This window comes from Corvus moneduloides, chromosome 5 (assembly GCF_009650955.1).
Source record: "Corvus moneduloides isolate bCorMon1 chromosome 5, bCorMon1.pri, whole genome shotgun sequence".
NCBI classification, from domain to species: domain Eukaryota; kingdom Metazoa; phylum Chordata; class Aves; order Passeriformes; family Corvidae; genus Corvus; species Corvus moneduloides.
Genome location: NC_045480.1, coordinates 63,127,356 through 63,149,978, shown reverse-complemented (window position 1 = coordinate 63,149,978; position 22,623 = coordinate 63,127,356). Strand labels below are relative to the sequence as shown.

The 22,623-nt window shown below is 45.6% G+C and overlaps 1 protein-coding gene across 3 annotated transcripts in view; it reads right to left on the bottom strand.

Moving 5' to 3' along the window:
* MAML3 (mastermind like transcriptional coactivator 3) overlaps positions 1-22,623 on the bottom strand; it is a 270,289-nt gene that overhangs the window by 12,819 nt on the left and 234,847 nt on the right. The gene's annotated exons all lie outside the window — the stretch shown is intronic.

Sequence of the window (22,623 nt, the reverse complement as noted above, 5' to 3'; positions counted from 1 at the left end):
TTAAGAGCCCGTAGAACCTCTTTAATTGATGAACAGAGACGACAGGGACTTACTCAAAACCACCAACTTGATGGAAAGGACCTGTGTCACTTTAGCACCCTTTGTGCAAAACCTGCCAGGGTGAGGTTCAGGTTCACCTGCTTCACTGCGGGTTTGAGTTACGTCAGTCACTGTGTGATCTGGACGTACAGAAAGGTGATCTTGCAGCACCCACCCCAACCCAGTCAAGGAAAGGGTTAAGTTCAATGCTGAAGTGTAGCTTGGGAAATGAAGATCAGCATTTCTGCATGAAGGTCAGGTTTTCATGACCCTTCTGAGGAAATAACAAAATACAATTTGTCCACATTTCTACTTTGCACAGATACTCCCTTAAGGGCTCTCTGCTGAAAGGCAGCTCTCTGGTATTTAGGTTCTTTCCCCTTTTAACATCTGTTTTGGTTTGAAAGTTCTCTCCCTGTTCCTCTTTCCACTTTCTCCCCCAGTACTATCCCCCACTGCACTTTGCACTTTACAACTCGGTCAAGCACGGTCCCTGAAGCATCCTAAGGACTAGGGCTGCAGCAGTGGCTGCGTCTCCCCTAAGCTAGAGTCCAGGAATTGCTAAGGATCCCTCAGCTGCTCCTGCACCAAACTCTTCATCCACACCTGTCGCTAAGCTCCTGCTTTCTTTGCTTTGGGGGGACACACACATTCATTGGCTGTCTCCAGCAGAGCTGATGGCAAAGGCTTTTTCCTACCACCCCCTGGCCCTCCCCCAGCTTCAGATGAAGTCATCAAGCTACCAATTGCATAACTGACGCACAGGACTATCCTGCCTGGGAGACAGGCCAACTGCTTCCATTTATAGACAAAAGCAGTGCCATGCTGCCAAATAATGGAGCCTTTGCTGCAGCCACTACAAGGCAGAGAAAAAGGAGGGGAAAAAACCCAGGAGCCGAAGGGCATGCTGTGAAGTGACATCCCTTGGAACTTCCTCTGCGAGCTTCAGTGCACAGCTGCCTTTGGGGCTCCAGCCCAAGTTGTCACTGAATTGCCTTCAAAAAAATCTTCCTACAGAACTCCTGTACTGGCTCCTAATGCACACATGGGTTTAGCTGAGGGACACACTCACCCCAAGCAAAAAGCACTCCATTCTCTGTTGGATTATATTATAAATTAATTCTGGAGTTTAAAAGGAAGAAAGTTTTGAAAGGACCCCCACCAGCTGACGTGAGCCTGGTGCACTGTGCAGCAGCTGAAGAAAATACGAAGATTAGCGCAAAGGTATCATTTCCAGTATTGTGTGCTTAGTCATTTTGAGGTACATCATGAAAACTTCCTGTTTCTGGTTTTAACAGGTTTAAAGCCAGGCCTTCTTCATCTAGACCACCCTCCTGCCCAGAATATTTCTTCTCCTTTCCTTTTTTTTCTTGGCAAGAGCTCTTCCCAACTGATGATGAAAGGCCCTTATGAGATCACTGAGAGCAGCCCTGGGTTGAGTGTCCTGAAAATAACAATACAGCCCAGGCAAAAGTTCTCTGCAGGCGGGAAAATGCTCCCTAGCACCTGGGAGCAGAGCTCTTTCCCCAGTGCTCTGCAGCCCAGCACTGCTGCTGTTATCCTCTGAGGGGAGTGAGTGGAGATGACACCTGGCAATGGGCTGTGTGGAAGGGAACTGGGGATGAAGGAAGCAATGCTGGACTCTATAGGGCTGCCTCTTACAAGCCATGGCAGCTCCAGACTCAGGTGCAGTCTCACCACAGGAGCCGAACACCAAGTCAAGCAGCACTTCCACACTTAGCTTAAAAACAAAACTAATTCAAGCTTCACTGACAACCTTCTTTGCTCCTGCTTTGCCTGACAGCTCCCTCTTTGTCCTACTGCACCCTGAGCCTTCCTGCCCCTAGACTTCCTGCTCCTCCTCCTCATTCCCTGCTACCCCTTTCTCCTTCCTACACCCTCTGCCCAGCCTTTGCATTTTCCCTTCTCCACCAGCTGGCACTGCTGCCTCTTGCTTCACTCTCCAAACACCCCCATCAGCACCCAGCCTGTGGCTGCATATCACCCTTGCAGCTGCCCATGCTGGTCTCCCCAGTGGCCCATGCTCACAGCTTGGCTCACCCTGTAACTCCCAGAGACCTGCAGCAGCAAGGGGACTGCCCAACTCCTTCCCCCAGGGCCCTGTGCTTGTGTGCATGTGGACATGTGTGTACGGGGGTGCCCTGTGGGCAGGTAGTCCCTGAAGAGAGTGACAAGATGCCCTAGAAGGGGAAACACAAGTTGTATTCTCAGGCTGTGATATCTGGGAAAATGGTACAATGTGATTTCTCATTTTTCACTCTGGCTCTTTTTAACACCACCCAAAGCCACTGTGTGCTGCTCTCAGGCTGCAAACAGCTCTCTCTTGCTAACAGTGGCTCAAGCAGAGTCACAGGCATTCCAGTCAGGAACAGTGGTGCTGCAGCTCCACTGCAGGGTCCTTGCCAAGGGACAGGTGAAGCCAAGAGCTGGTTACATAAAGGAAGGATGGTGCCAAGGCCCCTCAGCTGTGCCACAGAGTGAGTTTAGACACAGGCTGGCCCTGGCTCAGCCTCCCAGGAGCCCTCCTGCCCCTGCAGCCTCCGCTGCCCACTTTTAAGGCAGCCTGGGGACAGAATCGAGAGCTTGGCCCCTGGGAGCAAAACCAGGTATTGAAGGAGCCAAAGAGCGGCCTGTTCACAGAGCCAAAAAGCAGCCACTGTTTACAAATGGTCAGCATAACACACCTGGGCAGGTTTGTAGAGCTGCAGGGCACCTGGTAAGATGAACTTGTGCAAGGATCTGGCTGCTTACTTAATGCCTCCACGGGAGTTGCCCCCTGTGGATAAACTGATCATTAGTGAAGCAACAGAAAGATAAATCCTGTGTCTTCCCAGTGTATTTCCAGGGCTCTACTGGAGTGATGGGATACTCTGCAGGATCTCGGAGTAACATGTGTGATATGTACAGTTATGCACAGTAAAAAGATAACAAAGGGGAGTGGAAATGAGATTTTCCTCTTTGTCTCAAATCTTATGTGCCTCTTCCTTATCATGCAGCAATTTATTCCTTCCACATGTCATTCAATCCCCCAACTGCAGCTAAAAGCAGTCACACAATTTCCTTTCAGAACAAGCAGAACAACCACCAGGTGAAGCCCCAAGAACCAGGCAGGGACAGCCAAGCCTGCCCATTATCCCTCTGTGCACAGCCTGATATCAGAGCCCTTGGATGTGGAGGAGCCAGCTATGCTTCCGCTGAAGGTCAGGGGGCAAAGTGGCATCTCAGGGAAAAGGGGGCTGTCTCAGGCAACTACTGGCAGAAATCAACAGAGGATGGGTATTCCACGTCTGGGAACAACTTGTTGCCCAAAAAGCTGAGAGAAACATAGCCTGGAAAGCAGGGTGTGAATGTGCAAAACAGATGAACAGACATAATATTCTGTGGCATGTGAGTGAATGGATATTGAATATACAAAGCAAATAGAACCCAGGAGATAGCTTATCCTGCACACTGCATACGAAGAATGACACTAGAAAAATGCATACAATCAGACATCTACATTTTAGAGTCAGAGCAGAAAAAGAAGACAAAAAAATGATTTGTGGCAGAAAGTGCCTGCCAGTGAGTGACTTAAAGAGCTCAATCCATTTAGCTTACCACAAAAAGAACGGAGAGATGCTTTGACCATGGTGGATAAAAATACCTTCCTGAGGCAAGAAATTCCTTAAAGAGCTCTTTTATCCAGCGAAGAAGGCAAAACCAGATACAAGGACTGGAAGCTGAAGACAGATTCAAATCAGAAAGAAGAATCACATTTTTACCCTCTGATTCCATTACGCATCAGAAACGGCAGATCTCCACAATTTGATGTCTTCAAGGATGAATGCCTTTCTGGATAAACAAAACCGTACTGCAATGGAATGGCTGTGATGTACAAGGTAGAACAGCCCTCACCTCTACACAGCCCTGAGCTGCTGCTGGGCACACAGGCACTGCGTGTGTGTGTGTGTGTTAAGAAGGGGGATCTTCAACCTATTACTGGGATCAAAAATATTACTCCATTTCCATACACTAGGTCACAGTAAAACATCATCCCTACCCAGTGTTTTCAGGGCAACCTGAAAGCACATTCCTATACTCCCCCAGAAATATTTCTATTGAATTCCTTATAATGTTGTGACTTGTTGTGTCTTGCAGGGATCTTCATCCTCTCTCTAAATCAGACTGCCCACAGGAAAACCACCTTTCTCAGAATGGTACCATCTGACAGACTAAGGGAATTACAAATCCATTCATTTCAGACTTCTGGGGATGTTTTTTGCCTCAGAAAAAACAGTGTATAGGATGAAGGGATGGAATATGCTGGTTCACAACTCCAGCTCCAGCAGCAGGCTCAGCAGAGCAGATTGCTTCACCTATTTCCTCTGTCATCTAGCCTCAGGGAGGGGCTACAAACCTCTTCTCTCCCCCCAGGCCCCCGGTTGCCATGGTCTTTCATACAGTTGGATTTGTGCACTGAGAAGTATTAATTTATCTCAAATAACTATTTTTCAAATAACTTGTAATTGCAATTTTTATTGGTCTTATTATTTTTAGGAGAGAAAAAAAAAAGTGGATCAGCCCAAATTCAAACCAAAATAGCCTCTTTACATTCATACCTTAAAAAAAAAAAGGGAGAAATAAGCACTGGCCCCCAGGCAAGGCTGGTGGCAGGGTGGGAAGGAGGGCAAGGATTTGAAGAAACACTGAAATGCCCAACCTTATAATTTAGGCGTATTATGAAGGCTGTAATTACTCCCTTCAAAGACTGCTGCGTGAAGCTGTGCCATCATGGCATTCCACAGTGTGTCCTACCACTCAGAAAGCAAGAGGGAACCTTCAGGGAGCAAAAGGCAGGAGGAGGGAGTTGAAAACCTGGCCCATGCCAGAACTTTTCCATGCCATATCCCCGCTGCCTTCTCCCACAGCTGAGGGCTTCCAAGGGTACAAATCAGCCCCTCAAGAGGAGCTGTGACCTGCCCTTTCAGTGCCAGCTCGGCTCTGTCTTGGTCGATTTCCTGGGACTTTGGAAACTGGTTCTGGAGAAAAACTAAGTGAGAGCTGAGCTCACGGAGGCCACTGGACCCTGAAGCTGGTGCCTGATAGAAATTCTCCTGCTGCAGGTTTTAGCTTTAATCAATGCCCCCTTCAAGCCCATCCTGGAACAGGAGGGAGGAAAGCTAATGTGAAGCGTAAGGATAATCACAGCTAGAGAGCCCCTGGAAAGAGGGAGAGAAGAAAAATGGAAGATGAAAGCAGGCAAATGGTTTAAACAAACACTCACACAGGGCCAATGAAAAGGGGGAACAGAGGAAAATGACACAATAAAAATAAATGCTGTAAGAGAAAGAAAAGCTTCTAAGCACACACAGGGAAAAATGTGGGGCTTGGAAAAAGCAAAAGTGTAAGAAAAAGATGCTCTAATGGAGCTCTCTAGCAGTTAACACTCCCCATTACCAGGCAACCCCTTTCCTTCTAATGGCCTGAGCCTCTACCATATTATCACTTGGACCCCATGGAGCTCACTGGTTGTTGAGGTATTTTGCAGAGCCTGGCTCTAGCTCACGCCTAGCAGAAGCTGCCTGAAGTCTCCTGTGGATGACTGCAGAGATTTTTTTTACTCTAGGTGGAATTTTGTTAAATTTCCTCTTGGTTGTTTTGTTTGAGCATAAACAAAAGGTATTTTTTCACACTTAGGGGCGTTTTTCAGATCCTCTTCTCAGTGCTGTGATAAATGAAATATTTCATTTTTAGAAATTCCAACTTGGCACTTGTGTTGCTCCTCAGCAAGCAGTGTGTAATTTGCCAAGCCTGAAAGAATCCTGGCTGAGAAATAAACACAGTGGGCCATATGCTCTCCTTCTCATATGCAGAAGGCACCTTACCTCAAAAATTGGGAAGAAGCTGCGATCACCCCCATGGTGTTGCTTCTGCCAAGGCAAAAAAATATCCACAGAAAGATGTATGGCAAAGGCTCTCACAAAGTAGCCCTCTTCCTGCACGGCTCCAGGGACCTCTCCTGCACTGTCCCTGACCCTGTGGCTGGTCTCTGGCCTGGTAGGAATGCAGGGAGGGGTCAGGGAGTGTGTTTGCCATGTCCCTGGTGCTTGCAGTAAAGCGGCACTGTCTTCCTGGGTATTTCCTGGCACAGCTTGGGCGTGATCTGCAGCTCACAACTGCTCCTTTCACACTGCTCTCTTCTCCCTCATTCACATCGTGCCCTCAGGAGAGCGAGATCACACACCAGCAGGATCGGGTGCAGTGAGGCCTTCCTTCTGCTCTGTGCCCATACAGGACACAGAGGGAGAGTGTACCGTGGATACCCAGTAACTCAGATCCCTGGTGGGCTTCAGCAGATTACAAGTGGGACTGATAAAAGCATTGGTGCTTACGAGGAATGGTCATCTGTATCTATTCATGCATAAATTCCATGATCTTCCTCTGCCTGACAGTGACTTCAAAGAGCTGGAATAACTCCCTTGCCTTGTTTGTATGTGCTTGTCTGTGCAGGCCCTCTGGAGGTGGGACTTCCATCTCGAATCAAGAGCCAAATATTTCCATAAGGTAGCCGGCAGGCCCAAGGGAAGTGGTCCAGCTGCCTGGCAAAGCCACAGGATCTTTGTTGTGGTTTCACATAATTAGCTGCTGATAAACCAAGCTGGTTGGGACGGCACAACAGGTGTAGGATTTCATTAGCCAGTTCTTTTAACATCCTTGAATTCAAGCAACCCAGATCACCTAGTTGCAGCACTTGAAACTCATTTGATTTTTTCTTCCCTGTTGGATGTGGTCTTTGTATTTCCATCAGCCACCTGGCCTGTACTTTGACACTCAGTCATCTTAGTCCTACTGAAAACTGAGATAAGGTATTCTGATTTGGGCTATGCCTAGCTTGTCTTTAAGGTCTTTCACCTTGACATGTCCCATATGTATGGTTTCCTCTATTTGTATAACTAAGGAAAACCTCACAATTGAATTAATTTCCTTTGCAAGGCCTAGCTCAGCTCAGGTTTTAGAAGAACTGACTTTATCCCTAGACTTCCAGGTCTCTAAGGTATAGCTTGCTTTGCTGATCAAGCCCTTATTTATGCTGTCTGAGGCTTTCTAGATAGCCTTGATACCGCTTAAGCTTTAAATTTCCTTTTTTTTAAATTTTTTTTTTACTTCCTCCACAACATGAATGCTTTTTTTGCCTCCTTCTATGCTGCCATCTTCCTAATGCCTACTTATCTTTGCCAGCTTAACTAGCCCTCCCAGCGCAATCCCAGCTGCCTTTTTGCAGCCTTTGACTCACCTCTGAAACCCTGCCTTCACTGGAGACAGGTCTTTGCACAGAACTGTGTTGATCTCTCCCATGAGAGACTTAAAGCAAGACATGATCTCCTTCTACCCCCACTTCCCATCCTGCCCACCTCTCTGCTCCTGGCCACAGAGGAGGCGGCTTCATCCATGGTTCCCAGCCCTTCTGCTTGTCCTGGCAGTCTCACTGGGTCCTCTCTTCTCATCTCTCTTGCCCCCATCTTCCTTCTCCTTTTTTTATATCTCACTCTTCTCTCGCTCTTTCCCATTGCAGCACATGCATGCTTTATCTCTATGCTTAAAAAAAAAGTCACTATGAGTCAACCCTTGACTCCTAGTGACTCTCCAGCTCTCACTCTATCTCTTCTCACTGTCAGCTTTAAGCTTATTGAGTGTGCTGCTGCTGATTTATATGATTTAGACTGAATTTAGGCTCCATCTCCAACAGATTCTTTTCCAAACAGGCTTTCACATCTTTCCTGTCACAAAACCGGAATCACAGAGTTTCTAATTTCCTTTGTCTGGCTGCAGGTCTGCACTACACCAGGCTCTCTGTCATAGCCTGTCAACTCCTTCTGAAAATCTGGTCCTCCTTTCCCAGTGCTCCTACTTGACCCCAACACCTTCATGTGCTTGCTCAGGGTTACTCAGAGTAGTTCGTCACTGCTCACCCTTCTACCTGCTGCCATTCTGTGGCTCTGTGTCCTCATTCCTTGTCTCCTTTCCCTTTCCCTTGTGTCTCCGAGTGAGCTCTCCCTCTGTACACATTCAGGAACCTTCTCTGCACCAGTGACTCACCGACCTGCCTCTCTGTCCCTGGCCACTTCCCAGCTGTTCTGACTAAATTCATGCTCTGCCTCTGGGATTGTCTTGTGGATATCTGTCAGATCAAGCTCGAAGAAGGCTCTCATCTTACTCCCTAGGCCTGCTCTCCTTCCTGTTCCTTCAGTCCCTGTGGGCAGCACCATGGCCTGGCTGTCACTCAGTCCATGGCCTGGTTATTATCTATGCCCCCATGCTCTGTGCAGTCCCACAGCCAGGTTCCCACTGCCTCACGCCCTGACACTTGCAATCTTACCCTGCTTGTAGACAGCCCAAGTTCTGCTGTCCTGCTCATTTTCTTTGCCTGTCATCCCGCCTGTGCCATCTCTCTCCTTGCAGACCTCTCTTGGATTCCCTTTACTCTGGATTTCCACACCCTCCCTTGCTCTCAAATTCAGCTGCAGCATATGCCACCTCACACATCATCTCTCTCTCACTGCTGAGACTTTCTGTCACCCCATCACAACCCACTCTTTTCCACATGCTACATTTTAGCTAGAAGTGCCTTCATGCTTTCCTCCCTGCTGGATCTCATTCTTGGGAGGACAGCCTCCAAATCACAGAAATCTGACCCTGAATTCTGCCCCCAGTATAGTTACATTTGTAGAAGTTTCTGTCTCCATGATGTCCAGCTGTCTTCTGTTTCCTTGTACTCCCTGGTGTGTTTGTTTCCCTGCATTATCTCTTATCTTACTCTTAAGTTAGAAGTATTTGTAGGGAAAGAAACATATTTACATCCTGCATCTGCAGAGAGCCCAGAACAATGAGACTCCTAAACTGGGACCATGGCTCAGAGGTGCAATAAATAGTGTAACAAATAAAACTTCAATCTGCATACAGCTAAATACACTATTTTATATTCTGTAGGTATGAAAACACCAACATTTTACTGTGCCCTTGCTTCACTTCTCCTTCTTTTAAATAAGGATGAGCTATTGTGTGCTGAAAAAGCCAGGAAATAAGTTACAGTTCCCACGGCAATTGTAACTCAGCCCCCTCCAGTGCAGCACAAAGGTTATCATCATGTACAATAACAGGGGATGCTGAACACATGCAAAGTGACCAAATTACTGTCATGGCAGATAGCCAGGTCTTTGAACTTCTGTGCAGGTAAAATCTTAGGCATTTACTGGGCTTTTAGCATTTAAGTCTGGAAATGTGAAGTCCAATACCCTATAAATGAAAGTCAGAATTATGTTGAATAGCAAGTAGCTGGTGCCGGCTTGGTGCCCTCCTTGAAGAGACACAGCTAATGGCAATAAGAAATATTTTCATTACTTTACGAGCTCTGGTAGCTGTCAACTGAGAGAGGGATCTACCGATCAGAGAAATCTGGGGAGACAGCAGTGTGTCAGAACAAATGAAAAGACTTGACACAGAGGGCACATTTTTGTTGAGCAATTTGCATTAGCACTTCTGGACAAATTCTACATTTCACATGCAATTCACAAACCAACAGCAGCATTGCTAATTGGTGCAGTTGCCACTCAACTGCGGTGCCTTGTTTGAGCTATCACTAACAGGAATGAAGACTACAGTCTTTCTTTAGAAAAAAATACAGCAATTATTTTCCAGACTTTAAGTTGGGTTCCCCCTGCCCCCACTTTCATCCTTGTAATTTCATTATCTCACTAACTTAAAAAGGACATGGAATAGAAAAAATGCAAATCTCAGAAAAGTCCTGCTGGAGTTATTAATTAAAAACACCACTGTTCGCAAAGAATGATGCCCTTCATTAATACACCCTGCCATCACTGTGAATTTGACCATGTCTCAGGGTCCCAATGCAAAGCTATATGTGTATCTGAAAAAAACAACAGTAAGTGGCAGAGCACTGGTGACTCAAAATCCCAGACACCAAACCAAGGCTGTGCTCTGCACAAATCTAAAATACTGATGGGATGACAGAATCTCTCTGCTCCCTCTTAGGTGATATTAGAAGTTATTTAACTGAAAACAGGGCAGATCTCCCATCCATCATTCTTTATCTTTTGTAAAGTTGAGTCTCCTGAGAAAAGGAAAAAGCATCCGTACTGCAGCTTTCTATTACCACTGCTCAGAATGCTCAGACAGCTGCAGCTCCGCTGAAGGAAAGTTTGGCTGACTCATTTTTGGAAGTTAGAAGGCTATTTTTAGGAAACATTTCCTTTAGGCCCCATACAGTGCAAAATCCAAAGAAGCTAATGGCATTAGCAGTTGCATAGATTATTGATGACCTCCTCTAGCCGAGCATTCACATTTCCTTACTACATTTTTTCATAATGTATAATGAAAAAGGGAACAACCTACAATTAAAGAACTTCCAAAACAGCTTTGATACCTTTTCTGTTATATGCTCAATGAGAAACCAATGTGCAATAGCAAAAAATGGAACAGCAGGAGAGAAACTATACAGATGCACCGAGAGCTAAATCTAATTCTGAAGAACTTGGTGCTAATGGCATATTTTGGTTGCATCTCTGTGGATGAATAAGTGTCTGTAATGGAGTTGCATTCTGACCCTGATCTTTTTGCAGCTGCAAGAATCCCATCCCCTTTCTTGCTTCCCTTGTGATCTCATTGGCCCCATTGTAAGGGTCCAGCTTCACTGTTGTAGAAGTCACTAGCAAAAGCCACACCTTATCCATATCTCCCAGCTGTGCTCTCCTTGGAAAGAATAAGAAAAACTACAGTAAAGCCAGGAACTCCCAATCCTGATCACAAGGGACAGTCCTGGACACTGATGTTGCTTTATTTTCTGCGGTGAAGCACAAAGCAGGTTGTTGGGCAAACTCCTGCAGTACAACTTTCTGGTGTAAGTACCTCTGCTTAGGCTTCCTTCTGCTACACCCTGGGTTACTGGCACAGCAGTCACTTCCCAGTGACTAAATCCTGATTTGGAAGCCAAATTATTTTGAGTCTGACTGCACAGTCTTCTTGGTAATCAGTGCTATGCACACCCCCTGCTTCCCAGGCTGAAATCAGTTGGTATTTGTGGAAACAGGGGCTGGCTGGGTGCTCTGTGTGTGTCCTGTCCCAAACACGGGTCCCTCTCTGAGCATCCCACCAGTATTCACCTGGTGCACCATGGAAAAAGGGAGCCTCTGAAATCCCCAGCGATATGGGTTGCTTCCTTCCTTCCTTATCCTTTGTCTGTGTTCAAAAGACTTTGCCCAGAGAGCTGATATCTCAAACCCTTCACAAAGCAAAGCCAACAGTGGCTCTGTGAAACCATGGGCTGTACTTCCCAGTGATAGAGCCAGGTTCCAATTTACCAACACGTGGTGTGGCTGTCAGCTGTAAGTCTACAAAAACTGCAGAAGATAGCTTTGGATCTCTTAATACCTTATTTCTGATAGGTGGAGGGACTGGGGAGTGTGCAGCTTCCCACTTGCTTAAATATAATTCACTACAAAATATCAAACAGATACATTCAGCCCTTTGTAGACATATCATTACCTTATGTGTTCATGTAACACATATCTGTAGCATACTGGCAGTACACCTAGTTAATGTGTGGGAGACTCCTAGGTTCAAAGTCTCCAATGTTTCTTTTGTTCTCTAATGAATCCTTCTTTTGTTTAGTTCCACGTCCCCTTAGGTTGTAGCTGTAACTCTGTTATTAGCATCCTAAAAATTTTTTCCTCCAAAATTACCTACAACACTGCAATAGACTGGGAACCTAGTAGGAAACACCTAAATGAATCACAATTCTTACTTCAGACAGGTTTAACGGCTCTGGGTCACTTTTCAGCAGCACTGTTGCTTCATTAGCAAACTCGCTAATCAAATATTCCCTCTAACACCATGTGAGGCAATATTCCCGTGCCATATTCCAGCTGGTAAGCTGGGTTCATAATGTTTCAAATAAAAGATGCAGTCATCACTACTAGGAGTGTCACAATTTTTGTGAGTCTCTGCAGATTCTCATCTGCTTCTTAGTGTCCAAAAATCAAAGCACTCAGGCATCTCCACGGTAGCCCACTGAAAATGTTGAGCTGTATCCTTTGGGTGCAAACATTTTGTTGAATTTTCACTGGATTTCAACCTAATTACCCCACACCTGATTTTCTAGATATTATGTATGAAAACACATATGTAAGACTGAGATATCTCTGACACACAGACTGGCAGCTGGGGTGTCCATCAGAATCACCATCCATCCTGGTGCTGGCATCTTTCTGGGCTTCACCAAAAGCAACCAACAAGTTCTGGGAAACAAGGAGCTGAAGATGCTGCTAAGGATCTGCTACCACAGATAGGCACAAAGACAGAAAGCCTTTACCCATTCGGCTGTGAATGAAATGCAGTGGGGGTTTTGCTTTTAGAAAAATGCCAAGTTTATATCGTCTGAGTTACTGTGCTTTCAGTGTGCTGATTCCAGGTCTTTCCAAAGTTACCAGGCCTCTTCTCCAAGACATCCTAGGGACTGCCAGAGATAGCCAGTGGTCAGGGTGTGATCTGGGGCATTTCCTCTGTGAGAAACCCAGCGGTCAGGCAGGAAGGCCACACTACTGGCAGAAGTGTCAGGACTCTCCAGTGCTGTGCTGCTTTTACACCTCATGGACATCTCCAGCAACTCAACTGCAGTGCTCACGCTTCCTTGTCCTGCAGCCAGAATACCTGTGCACCCCAGTAAGGCAGTTCAGCTGTATAAAAAGGATTTGGATTCTCAGCATGGTGACACATGTCTAACTTTGTCAGACATCTCCAAATTGTAACAGAGTCAGACTTCAGTGTTCAGTTTGTCACTGTGAAAACACCAGCTCCTTAACAAGCATAGCACATTAGCAATGTACATTGTTGCCCTATACTCATCAACCAGCATTATTATTTTTGTTTAAATGTAAGTGGCATGTTTTCTTTGCTGGCTTCCTTCCAAATTAATCTGTTACTCCGAGCTGAGGTAGTAGTACGTGTTTTCACTGCTTACAATGAGACATTTCTCTCTTAAAAGATATGAACACACCATTGCCTGAAAAAGGCATGGTGACGATGCTCAGGAAAAAACCCCAAGCATAAATAAACCACAGTCTTCCTCTCCCTGATATTTCAGAAACAATTCTGCAGCAAACTCCAGCTCCTTTGGCTCGCCACTAAAACCAGCAAAGATGCAAGCCAAGGCAGAGCCGCAAGCCTTCAAAAGCTGCTGGGGGAAGTGGTACAGGAAGCTTGTGGAATGGCCCTATCTTCCTGCTGCTCCTCCTCACAGCACACTGTGAACCTCTATCCTGTAGCTCTCTACAGTGACTGTAAGTGCAGTGAGAGCCATAGATGTCATCTGGAAGCACCCTTGCTTTGGAAAACCAAACAGCTCCACACTCACACCGGTCAACAACCAAATGCAGCTGCAGAGGAGGAAAGCTGCTGCATCTTCAGCAGGTGCTGGGCATGGACACAGCTGTTTGCAGGATAAAATGACTGAAGATTTATAATGACAAAATCAAGGTGCACAGCCTGAAGGACTAATTAGCTTTATTTCATTCCCTCAAAATATTTCCTTATGGTCTAAAATGTGTGGCACCAGTTTGGCAGTTCGGTGATTTTATGCGAAACGAGCCAGTGTTGTGTGTCTAATTTCCAGGCTTTTACTGTTATTATCCCTCACTAAACTTGGACTGCTTCAAAATTTACTTTCTCATCTTTCTTAAGTGCTGTGGCCTTGCACAAGTGAAAACCTACAACACTTTTCTGCAGCCAAAGTCTGCCTGGAGGGTGAAAACCTTCCTCCGCAATGGCCCTGGTTGCCAAAGCTGAGTGCAGTGCTGCAATGCAGGTCACATGGCATTTTCTAGGGATTTACAAACAAGATTAGCACAGAGAGGTCCAAAGATTGGTTAAATACCAAAACAAACTTATTACCTAATTAATTGAACTAGGCCTCACCTCCTCCAGAATGACTCGACCTGTTCAGCACTGGAAAGGCTAGTGTTGACACTGCCCCTGTTTGCCTGGCTGCATGTCAGCCCAGAAAGAATATTTAGCTCCAGTGCACTTGCGGGATTGCATCTCGCAGCTCCACAGGAAATTTCTGGAGTCAGAGCTAAAGATATCACTGCACACTCAGAAATTCACGGCCAGCTGTAAAAGTGGGGTGGTCAGAGTGCTCAACAGCCTCCTTTCAAATGAGCGAGGAGGCTGAATTAAACACTTCACTGTGCTGGGTTCATGGCAGGCAGGGTGCACCCACGGAACCCAAAATAGCAACAGAGGAGGCTCTTCTCTTGCTGGGGATAAGGCTGAATTGATACATCCCGTTCCCAATCCCACGCTCATGAGTAGAGGGGAGGGGGAGAAGTCTGAGGAGGGAGAACTGGGCGCTACTGTGCTGAACGAGCACACAGAGATCTCCTCCTCCTCTGAAGCTTTCAGAAATTTTAAGAGTTGTCAGATCCATTTCAAGAGAGAGAAATCATAAAAAAGAACACACATCTAACATAGGCTTTCTTTTCCATTAAAGAATATCTACACATGGGTTGTGGTACCAATTGCAGGGCAAGTGAACAGACAGAGAATCCTGTCAAATCTTTGTTCTTGATGTTTTTAAATGGCATTTTGCCTGATGCTCTCATGGCTCCTGAGCAATCTCTCCAGCACTGGGCAAGCATGGGGTACCTTGGCCATAACCTCACCTACTGCCTCAGTCTTGGAGGAGGATCAGGCCCCTTCACTTCACCACAGTTAAGGCATGAACATGACACAGAACCTTTCCCTACTGAGATAATGAAAAGGCAGGATGCAAAACCAGGTCCTGTTTTCTGTTAGTAGGTGCTTTCTTACTCTGTCTTGTCATTTTCTCTCAAGTGATGGCTAGCTGACTGTTTGCATTTCATAGCTTTGGGAATGCTCTGTACCATCCAAGCAATTCCAGTCAGCCAGAGTACACCTCTCTTTGCTCAGTGACAGGACAGCTCTGTGTGTTTATGAAGCAAGATCAAAAATGTGTAAATGTAAACAAGTTGTCCCTCTTTGAAGAGCTCCTTGGGATTCAGTGTTCTGTCAGTAGCATTGTAAGGAAGTACTGTGGTCTTAGGGTCCTGCATGCTGTTGATACAGAAAAAAAAGGAACTGATTTCAGAATCTTATTTAGATCAACCTGTTTTCTTTCAGGCAAAAAGCCTGTGGTGCCACCTGGCTACAGCTGACTGGTCTCCCAAGAACAAATAAATTTCTTTGCTTCCAGACAGGTCATTAACTGGTGGAAAGGGGGCAGGTAGGTGTATGCAGCCTAGGAAGTGTGCAGGATATGTTTTTATCAACCCTACACAGGAGAAGATGTTGTAAGACTGGTGTTTGGCAGCCTGATATATTCACAATCCACATTTTGGACAAATCACTGCTGTGCCTGATGCCTCAGCATCCCTACCCCTACAGACAGAACAGTGACAGTTCCTCTGATTCCAACAAACTGCCCCAACCCCAGAAAGGCAACAGGATCCAGGGAGCTACAGTGCCAGCACGCTTTAGTTACATCCTCAGATAAAACATTTTCTCCAAATAAAAGCCCAGAATTTTATTTCTTGTCTGCATGTGCCTAAACAAATCAACTGACAAAAAACCTTTCCTCAAGACTGAAGAAAGAAAATAAATTTCTCTATCCTATGTGATTCCCACTTCCTTTGAGCAATGTCACTAAGAACATAGATTAAGGAGCAGGCAGGAAAAGGACAGCAGGATTCTTGGCTAAAACTGAGGGCTTTGCTGTGGCCCAGGCAGTGCCAGCTTCTGCGGATGCTGAGACAAGCATCTCCTCATTTCTGCCAGGGTGAGATGGAGCGGCAGAGCCCCATGAATCCATCACGGTTGTTGGGAGCTGACAGCCATGTGTTCCCACTTCAGCAAACTGCTTCCCCTTTGTCATGTGTCACTTGAGTGCTGCACACTACCAGGCACACACCTGGCCCCTCCTTACAGGCACCTCTGCCGCACCAGAGCAATGCTCGGTTGCCATCAGAAGATTTAAGGGAGGATGTGGAGATGAGGGCCAAGGCTGGCCATGGTTGCTGCTCTGGGCTGCTTTTGGCAGCGCTGATGGCAACGCTGATGGCTGGTGATGGTGTCTCTCAGGCTGTGCTACACCACCAGCACTCACTCACTGCTGTGTCCACAGGAAGCAAAGTTCAGTGAACAGGAGACTCCCCAAGCAGGGAGCAACCCCACAGATTTCCCATGAGTGGAAGAACTGAGGAAGTTGTGGACCTCTTCTGCACCAAGGCTCTGGTCCAGCTGCAAGAGCATGTGCCAGGGTACGAGGCTGCTCAGCAGCCTGCTCTCCTGGGGTGGCTCTTCAGCATGGTGACAGCTCTGCAGAGCAATGTGCCATACTCCCAAAAAGTTGCCGTGCCAAGTCATTACCTGATTGGCAGATAATGGGAGTCAAGCCACAGTCCCCTGAGTATGCACCAGATACTTAGACTGCAAAACCACTGCTTTGGTTAAGCTGTCTATACTTTCTATTATGTGATGTGCTTTGAGCTAAAAAGGGTCTCCTTGGATAATCCCAGCATTTTAGACCTGTATTGCCAGCAGTGCTCTCTAAGGGCACTGTTTAGAGAAGTGTCATGTATGAACAACGGAATCACAGGAGACAGTGATGGAGAAGATCAGCTAGCCTGTCTCTCAGCTCCCATGAGGACTTTTCAGTCCAACGCACTGGAATTACTGTAATGAGAGAATCTTGCAGCACATCAATGCTCCTTAACAAACAATGAAAAGGGAAGAGGAGGTGATCAAGAACTTTGTGATACATATGCCCGTTAGCAGAGAGGTCCTTCTAGAGATGGCCTGGAGAGTGCTCTTGTTAAAAGCCAGTGGGATGAGTGACACTTAAAAAAAAAAAAGGGATACATGTGTCACTTTTCCACAGCTCTTTCCTGGCTCAGTTCAGACAATTATGACTTAACTACCAGGGTTAAGTTGAAGCTTTCCACTGTGTCAGAGAACAAGATAGAGAGGAACACCGTCAAGTTCTTTGGGTATTGAAATCTCATTTGCAGGAAGGGAAGGCATTCTCTGCCAGCTCTTTCTTTCACATCTAAAAGAAAAAAGTCAAACTAGGTACAAAGGAAGAATGTGGTGGATATTTTTCCCCAGTAGCCTTTACCTGTGGTCTTTTATTTGCATGGCTGCTGGGAGAGGAGCATCCTCAGAGGCTCTCTGGAGTAAAACTGCCTTTGCATTTCACAAAAGGGGAATGGTGCCTTCCCTACAAGCCTCCTCCTGATGAGCTCCATCAGAAGCTTTCCAAGTTAGTTTCTGTCAGAGCCACCAACATGCCACAAGCCTGCTGGGTCCCTGCCCCAGGAGGGGTGACATGCCAGTGGGTAAAGGCTACACTGGCAGTGAAACCACATCCCTGCATGTGCAGCAAGGTGCTACTTGACCACCCTCCTTGGATGCACTCCCTGAAGCTGCCACTTGGCACTGAGAGAGGAGATCTGGGAGCTTAACTTTAACCTGAGGTGCCTACTCAGACAGAAGATGCCTCTGAGTTTCACTCAGCTCCAAAGTGCTGCTGAGGCTTGGCAAACACCTCCCAATGGGAAGGAGAGAGATAGGCAAGAAAGTGATCTGCAAGCTTCCACAGCCTGGGAGTGAAATACCCTACTCACACTACTGAAGAGGATAAGAAAGTGGTCAGGCTTATAATGACTTGTGCCCTACAATCAACATCAAGCTGTAAATACCACTGGAAGATGCGTCTCCCTGACGATCACTGCTTCTGCACGAAACTCGCAGAATGACAAGATGCTCCTGGTTTCTGGAGTGCTGCAAATCTCAGTGCTGCAGCTCTCTCATGTTTCAAAATCAGGAGCTCGTCTTGCCTTTGTTCACCAGAGTTAAGGACAGAAGATACACCCGCACTTGGTTCTGTTCTGTTCCAGATGTAAAACTTTACATCCATGGAGTACAGAAACTTGCTTAAAAAATACAAGAGCTGTAGTGAGACATTCAGTCATCTCACTCCAGGAATCCAAGTCTTGGGACAAAACCCAACAGATAAAATCCCACGGTGTAACAACATTACCACATGGTCAGATTCCAAAAGGGATAAACAGAAGAGACACTGTTCTCCCTGAAGAGGTCTGGGAAGGCAGAAACTTAAGGCAAAATCATGTAGAAATTGATTAAATTTATTTATAGAGTTGCCAATGTAACAAAATGTTATGATGGCATTTAGTTATGTTTAGAATTGGAAGATAGGTTTTGCTTCTTGCTTAATACCCATTTCTTAAGACTTTTCCCCCAAAGTTTAAATGGAGCACTACAAGCCAAGAAATACAAGATGCAGCAGCCCTTTGCTTGCCCAGAATCCACTATGAGATCCTGAATGTATTATACAGTGAGGATAATATTTCCAGTGTGTTGTGACACACGTGCAGAATGTTATTGCTTCTTCCACACACGTCTCACTGCTTACAGAGCAAAATTTGTTCTTGGACGCTTGCACAAAGACCATGCCAAAAACAATGGATGTGCCTGTACACCTTCAAACACCAGGTTTTGGCTTCGTGGAGGGAAAGTTTTTGTTGTTGTTTGGTTTTCAGAAAAGGCCTCTTTCCAAAGGTACAGGGAACCACCCTTCTGCAAAACAACAAATTACAAGTGTTTTCCTCAACCACACATGCCCTCTGTGGAAACTTAAGAGGATTCATTTGGGAAAGCAGGAAGGGACTGCACCAAGGTCTGTAAGGAAGCGTTTATTTCTTTTTCTTATTTTTCTCATTGTTAAATGATCTGCCTCTCCTCTAGGCCGTGGTACACATTGCATAGCTTTAGTTTTAATTGCTGTCCACATATATCTCTGCTTGTGAGGTTCACGATTGCCTCATTTCATGAAGCAAATCCCAGACTTCACATCATAGAGATGTGGCAGGAAGCAGTTACCCTTCATGAAGAAACAACGCTCGTGAGGAATTTTACTGCTGTGTCCACTTTTGATGCAAAGAAAGAGAAGGGACATCTGGCTGAGGGAAGGGGAAAGAACAAATTTTTACCTTCTGGGGCAGCAAAACTATGGTAACTTCTGTTCAAATCTTCTACATGATGCTTCTTTATGCTGACGGCTTTCCACCCATTCTCAACAGTTCTCTGTTTTAGTGCATGGCCCATCCTTGCTCTCTTCTACTTTTCCATATTAGTCTGCAGCAGCATGTAAAGTGCTCCAGGATTCTCAGCCTCAACATGTTTCTTTATCCAACAGAAACATCTGTTTTCAGGGACTTAACAGGCAGGCACACATATGGCCCTCTCCTTCACACCAGCATCTTTTCTACTGACCTAAATGAAACTCGTATTGTACAAACCAGTCCCAACAAAAGTCAACAATTTTAGATTGCAGCGATCACAACCAACGTGAAGATGGTAAATGAGCCAGTAACACCCAACTATTGCTGTCACCAGAAAATCTTCACTTTCACCAAAAATGCCTCTCAGAGAATCTCTACCCACATAATTTCAACACTCTGTGTAAACTGCTTAGGTAGGTTTCTGATGCTTAGCATTTTTACATCTTCTATACCAACACCTAAAACCTTTTTCTGTAGAAAATGGGGTTTCCCAGATGAGGCCATTTCAGAATTTGGGGTGCCAGGAGGGGCAGGACAGCTCAAAGCCCTGTTGCAGTACTGGGCTCATCTGTGACCTGCCTGTTTTGAAATAATAAACTCACTCATAACTCATGTTTGTGAACTTAACACTGGGTACAGTGTTAAGCCTCTCAAAAAGTACCTCTGTCAGAAGACAGAGATGCACTTGTGGTCAGGTCCAGGCTACTGAAAGTTTCAGCAGCCAGATGATTAGGGAAAAAAACCCACCAGCATCTATTTACAGACCCACATATCCACCAGTTGGATTTTATTTTCATCCACAGTGGGATCTTCCATCTATATAGCCTTTGAAATATGAATCTGAAACTTTATGCTGGAGGACAGAATTAAAAATCATTTGTTACCCAGTGTCATGCTCGTGAGTTTATTTCAACTCTTTTTCCTTAACTGTGCTAAAATAATGAATATTAAGTACTGGTGGCAGCAGCAGCAAGAGCAGCAGCTGCAGAGAGACATCCAAACCCAATCCATGCTACAAAAGGAAAGGAGTAATAAAATTTCTCTCCTTCTCCTTTACTTTCTTTTCACATTTTTTTCCCAAGGATTCTACTGTCATTATTGTCTACTTAATCTTTTTCTTTCCCTGCTCTTTTCTACCAAGGGGTGTGGGGGACTGTAAGAGGTTGGAGGATTTCACATCAGTCCTCCACTTATTTTAGGTACTGACTGCTTCTGGAATATGTAATTAAATCCTAACAACTGGGTAAGAAGAAGGGGTTCCTACCAAACTTTGCTCTGAAATACTAAATACTGAATCTGTGAAATACTAAATCTATGACTTTCATACAAGGTGCAGGAAGTGTCCTGTGGCATCTCTGTGCCAGGCTGGTTAATGGATCTTCGTTCCCTAAAACAGCCACAGTAACAATTTATGAGTTGTATAAGTTGACCTGGTTAGTGTAATGTTTACTGCATAAATGTAATGATTTTTTTTCATTAAAGGCTACCAAGAATGAAATAAGTAGTCCTGGCAAGCCATCCATGAGTGATCATGGGTCTGCTGGGAGACAAAATGTGCCCTGTCAGCACTGCAGGTCTGACTACCTGCGTCTAGCCAGCTAACAAATGGTTTGGGAAGGACTCCATACAAATCAGGGGGGAGCAAGAACAAAAACTGAAGAAGTTCAGAGAGGGACTCTATGAAAAAGAAAAGCATTTGCTGAGGAAAGACAACTGAGAAGGACATCTACTGGGATGTCCTGAAAAATCTACTGGAGGTATCATCTGCTGGGCAGGCAGGTGTGCATGGGCACCACTGATTTAAAATATATTTAATCACGGGGACTGTCCCTACTGTTAATAAAGAAAACTTGGTTTGCCACTGGCCATATGCTCCTATGAGGAAGCCAAACAGATTTGTCCAAACTCAGCCCAGTTGACCACAAGTTAGTACATACAGTGTAGAAGTAGGAAGATGTCAGACATGAGACTGGGGAAAGGTAACAGCTTGATGCGCAAGCCTTGCAAGGCAGACTTGAGGAAGTCCAGGAAGGAAACAGAGGAGTTCCTAGTTCTGTCACTGTTGCAAGTCTCTCTTGAGTTTTGGAAGCTTCAGAAAGTTAACTTTCATTACAGTCTTCCACTTAATAAATGTACAGAATTAGTTTGAAGGATCTGGAGGGAGACACTGGTTGACATCTGGGACACACCAGGGGGCCAGAGCCCTATCTTAGCCATCGTGTGTGGCTTTCTTTGCACATTAGGAAGGCTGATAGAGGAGCTTTACTGATGAGCTGTATTTTTTTACCATGACAGTAGTTTGGAATCAAGTTATGCTATTGATAATTTACCCTTTGGAGCTGACAAATACAGACAATGAAAATATATGTTCTGCTGCCCCTTGCTCTCTCACAAGCGCTTTTCTCTATAGACATACAGGCACATGTAAAAATTAAGTAAGAAAAATTGTCCTATATTTGAATTTTTTTTAATCATCAAGCTAGGGGACTTGTGCAAGGGCATTGTGTTTATCAGAACTAGACTCCTGTCAGAAAATGCTGTAGCTGACTGGTTTCTTAAAAAAAAAAAAGAAAACAAAACAAAAGAAAAAAGTAACATGCCTGTGCAGCCGAAATTATAGAAACAGTCTTTCAGAGCAGGCAGCAAGAGACTTGGCAGTTTTCTCTGGCTGTGTAGCTCAGTGTGACTAACATGACCAAATGTCAACACATGCTCCCTAAACCCTCAACCAGCCTAATCTAGCAGGACTGTCCTCAGAGATGAGTTCCTTAAATCAAGGATCCAAGCATCAGTGTGATAGATGCGCTGCTCCAAGCAGTGTGGAGCATGGCCACGCTGGGTGAGCTGATAAACAGCCACCCAGAGCTGATGAGATCTGCCTGCTCCTCTCCTGCACGGCCTCAGTGTTGTATCCAGGACTCACAGCACAGAAACGTGCTGCGGAGCCCAAGCCTGCACCATCCTGCCTGGAGGGAAAGGCTTAAGAACCACTTTGCCTCATTTGCAGTCAGACTCTGCTTTCCCCTGCTGAGCACCTATGTCCCTGCCTCTCAGCTCTCCATGATGGGACAGCCAAAACTGAGAGGTTGCTTTGCAAACAGCACAAAGGCGAGCAGCTCTCAGCTGCCACTCGCTGCAACAGCCAGGGGGTGTTTGTTGGGGTGGCTGGTGGCAGACCTCTATATAACTGGGAGTGAATGGGGCTTCTGCGTGTCTTTCATGCCTTTGTGTACAACTGAAGTGTGGGACAATGAGAATGGAAACATTTTGCCTGTTGTTGACATCCAACTGCCTCCTGGAGGATACAGTCTCCACCAGACAGATGGCTAATTTCTTTACCCTAACCTCCGTCTCCAGCACTCCAATGTTAGTATGATGTTCTGCCCCTGGAGTGAAGCCCTAATTGCTGTCAAAT